The sequence below is a fragment of the Entelurus aequoreus genome, linkage group LG26, assembly GCF_033978785.1.
Source record: "Entelurus aequoreus isolate RoL-2023_Sb linkage group LG26, RoL_Eaeq_v1.1, whole genome shotgun sequence".
Taxonomy (NCBI): Eukaryota; Metazoa; Chordata; class Actinopteri; order Syngnathiformes; family Syngnathidae; genus Entelurus; species Entelurus aequoreus.
The window spans coordinates 24631693-24636269 of NC_084756.1; the positions used below are offsets into that span (position 1 = coordinate 24631693).

Here is a 4577-nt window from a genome sequence, read left to right on the forward strand (position 1 = left end):
AATCATATGGTCTAAAAGTGCATTTTTCCATGGATAACATGACATCATCACGCCAAGTGCGTGCTCTTTCAGTCAATTAGTGCACATATATACAGCCCGGCCCCCGGACAAAATTGTAATTTTGAAGAATTTATCTGAATGTGCATGAACTATTTCTGTTCAAAATTGTTAGAAATGTTAAATGTTTAAATATGAACTGTCAGTTTACTGTACTGTGCCAACTGTACTACTATATGAGTACGTGTTTTCTATTGTTTCATTGAAAATTGTCAGGACTTGATTTTTGGGTTTTGTTCCTCCGGAAGGCAAAGGAAAATTGGCGCGTGCAAGACGTGAATTTAAATACATGATTTAATTTTAACAAACAAAAAAAGGAATAAACAAAAGGCGCTCACAGTGGAGGTAAAAAACTTGACTAGGAAAACAAAAGGCGCGCACAAAGGCGGAAATACAAAACTTGGTAATAAACACAAAACTTGCACAAATGCAGAAACTATGAACAATTAAACAAAAACACTAACTGTGGCATAAATGAACAAATCTTACTTGGCAAAGAACTGTGACATGACATGAAGCAGAGTGCTGAAATAGTGTGAGGACGCCAGGACCAACAACAGAAACACACACATTTAAATAGTGACGTGATCAGTGAAAACAGGTGTGTGACTCCAAACAGGTGCGTGACTTGAAACAGGTGCGTGACTCCAAACAGGTGTGTGACTCCAAACAGGTGCGTGACTCCAAACAGGTGCGTGACTCCAAACAGGTGTGTGACTCCAAACAGGTGTGTGACTCCAAACAGGTGTGTGACTCCAAACAGGTGCGTGACTCCAAACAGGTGTGTGACTCCAAACAGGTGCGTGACAAGACAGGTGAAAACTCATGCGTGACCATGGAAACCAAACCAAACAAGAAAGTGCAACCAGGAACTAAAAAGAGTCCAAAAAACAAACACATGGCCCAAACAAAAACATGAACAGACATGACAAAAATAAAACAGCAAAGTCCATTTGGCTGTCATCTGTTTTAATTATGAGACACAATTGTGTCAAAGTCAGGATTTTTTTTTCATGCTTGAAGTAAGAAATGATGACTTTAAAAAAGTAGTTTTCTACTTGTGAGTGTTGATGACACAACAGTTGATATTCTAGTTTCAAGCATGTTTTACTCAATATAGCTCATCAAATCTCAGCAACAAGCTGTAATATCTTACTGACATCATTTAGGACCAATACCCTTAAAACAAGTAAAACACTCTAACATAAAATCTGCTTAGTGAGAAGAATGATCTTATCAGACAGAAAATAAGCAAATATCAGCCTTATTGGAGATAATTAATCTTACTTAGATTGCACTTTTTGCAGTGTAACACTAGTATTTGACTTTTAGAATTGAATGACCTGTGCAAGTTGCTGAAAGTGGTCGTGTGGTTTCTGAAGTGCGCGTGCTCGATGCAGCCATTTCCCAACACCACTGTGCTTGTTGAGGACAACTTCACCGTGCTGCTCCACCCAGTCCAACACCTGCGGTACGCCGGCAGAGGGAGGGACAGAACACTTTGAAGCACTTCATAGTCAGAAAGTGAAATGGTGCCGTCATATAGGCGTCTATACTTAGGCCATTCTTTGTTTTAATAACATTTCAATTAGTTTTTGACAGCAACGTATTGCAATAGTGAGAGCATACAAATACAAAATCTACAGCACCACCGAAAAGTATATCAACATTTGCATGGGAAAATTAGAGACATTTCCGGGAAAATAAGATTTGGTGGCCAGCAGACTATACCACAGGTGTCAAAGTCAAGGCCCGGGGGCCACTTCTGGCCCGCCACATCATTCTATGTGGCCCGCGAAAGCCTGGAAAAAATGGGTTTCAATAAAACACTTTTTTTTTTTTTTTTTTTTTTTTTACTAAATGCATTCGTTCTTTTAATTTTGACAGAAAAAAAATGCATATTTTAAACTTTAATATTATCTGATCATGCCAATTATACTATTAAAACTATTTTTGTGAGATAAAAACAAATAGTTAAATATCTGCTTGTCACCTTTATTTAGGATTTTAAAGCAAGTTGTACTTAAAAAAAAAATCAAATAATCAAATGCATATGCAATATCTATTAAAGGCCTACTGAAATGAAATGTTTTTATTTAAACGGGGATAGCAGATCCATTCTATGTGTCATACTTGATCATTTCGCGATATTGCCATATTTTTGCTGAAAGGATTTAGTAGAGAACAACGTTGATAAAGTTCGCAACTTTTGGTCTCTGATAAAAAGAAACTTTGCCCCTACCGGAAGTAGCGTGACGTTGTCAGTTATTCACTCCCTCATATTTTATTATTGTTTTCAACGCAGCTAGAGCTATTCGGACAATTACCCCATTAATTTGAGCGAGGATGAAAGATTCGTGGATGAGGAACATTAGAGTGACGGACTAGAATGCAGTGAAATACATTTTTTTTTTCGCTCTGACCGTAACTTAGGTACAAGCTGGCTCATTGGATTCCACACTCTCTCCTTTTTCTATTGTGGATCACGGATTTGTATTTTAAACCACCTGGGATACTATATCCTCTTGGAAATGAGAGTCGACAACGCGAAATGGACATTCAGTGCCTTTTATCTCCACGACAATACATCGGTGAAATGCTTTAGCTACGAGCTAACGTGATAGCATTGCTTTAACTGCATATAGAAACAAAAGAAATAAACCCCTCGACTGGAAGTATAGATAGAAAATCAACAATACTATTAAACCGTGGACATGTAAATACACGGTTAATGCTTTCCAGGCTGGCGAAGATTAACAATGCTGTGCTAACGACGCCATTGAAGCTAACTTAGCAACCGGACTGCACAGAGCTATGCTAAAAACATTAGCTCTCCACCTACGCCAGCCAGCCCTCATCTGCTCATCAACACCCGTGCTCACCTGCGTTCCAGCGATCGACGGAAGGACGAAGGACTTCACCCGATGCGTTTGGCGGCCCGGAGACGTAGGAAGTCAAAGTGAGGTCGCCGGCTAGCGCGTCTGCTCTCCAACAAAGTCCTCCGGTTGTGTTGCTGTAGTCCGCTGCTAATACACCGATCCCACCTACAACTGTCTTCTTTGCAGCCTTCATTGTTCATTAAACAAATTGCAAAAGATGTCCAGAATACTGTGGAATTATGAAATGAAAACAGAGCTTTTTGTATAGGATTCTATGGGGTACCATAACTTCCGTTTAACTGACTACGTCACGCGCATACGTCATCATACCGAGACGTTTCAGCCGGATATTTCCCGGGAAATGTAAAATGTCACTTTATAAGTTAACCCGGCCGTATTGGCATGTGTTGCAATGTTAAGATTTCATCATTGATATATAAACTATCAGACTGCGTGGTCGCTAGTAGTGGCTTTCAGTAGGCCTTTAATCATAATTAATCACAGGTTATTACCCGCATGCATAATGTAGAATATTTTTTTAAAAAGCGACCCTCTGAAAGCAGCCATTCCTGAGATGTGGCCCTCAATGGAAATGAGTTTGACCCCCCTGTCTATCCCGTGCTGCTCTGGTAGTATAGTCTCTCTTTGTTTTCCTTAGTAAAAGTTCAAACACAGGACATGTGCGGGAAACAGGGAGGTGCCGTGGAAAATTCAGTCACACTTTTCAAGCAGATATATTCATTTTTCATCACATTTACTCACTTTTAGCTCATTTTCATCACATTTACTCACTTTTGGCTCATTTTCATCACATTTAAGTTTACATTAAATGTTGACTCTAAATTTTATACCTAATTGTTCAATCTTAATCTAAATGTTTCATATAAATTTAAATGTATGTTAAATCTAAACCTAAATGTTGAATATAAATATTAAATCTAAATGTCAAAATATAAATGTTGAATCAAAATGTTGAATCTAAATCCAGATGTGAGCATTAAATCTCTCACCAAGTGTAAGACTGCCAATTCTCCAGCAAAGGAGGCCTCCCAGCTGCACCTCCAAGTGCATACCACTCCTACACCTTTCTGACTGCAGAAGAAGGAAATGTGACGGATAACTGGGGACAAATACCAATAACGTTGCATGGTGTCAACAAGGTTAGCTCCAAGGGTGTGTGTTGCACAAAGAAAGTGGAAATCAAGACACTCAGACAGCTGATGGCTTCACTCACGTTTACACTCCTGCTTCTTAAACTGGAGCCATCAAACAATAACTACAAATGCAATAGGAAGCACAAAACTCCAACAATAATAACTTGAAATGCAATAGGAAGACACAAACGTCAAAGTGGATCAAATGGAGTCCAACCTTGTCAAAGTGGATCAAATGTAGTCCAACCTTGTCAAAGTGGATCAAATGGAGTCCAACCTTGTGAAAGTGGATCAAATGGAGTCCAATCTTTTCAAAGTGGATCAAATGGAGTCCAACCTTTTCAAAGTGGATCAAATGGAGTCCAACCTTGTAAAAGTGGATCAAATGGAGTCCAATCTTTTCAAAGTGGATCAAATGGAGTCCAACCTTGTCAATGTGGATCAAATGGAGTCCAACCTTGTGAAAGTGGATCAAATGGAGTCCAAC

General features: G+C 39.1%; 1 long non-coding RNA gene across 1 annotated transcript in view; it reads right to left on the bottom strand.

Annotated features, from left to right (window-relative positions):
- Positions 1-293: 293 nt before the first annotated feature.
- Positions 294-4577, bottom strand: part of LOC133643299 (uncharacterized) — a 12936-nt gene continuing 8652 nt past the window's right edge. Inside the window, exons 2-3 of the long non-coding RNA XR_009824664.1 lie at positions 3947-4028; positions 294-1523 (exon numbers count right to left, since the gene is read on the bottom strand). This is a non-coding gene — a long non-coding RNA (uncharacterized LOC133643299). The remainder of the gene's footprint in view (positions 1524-3946; positions 4029-4577) is intronic.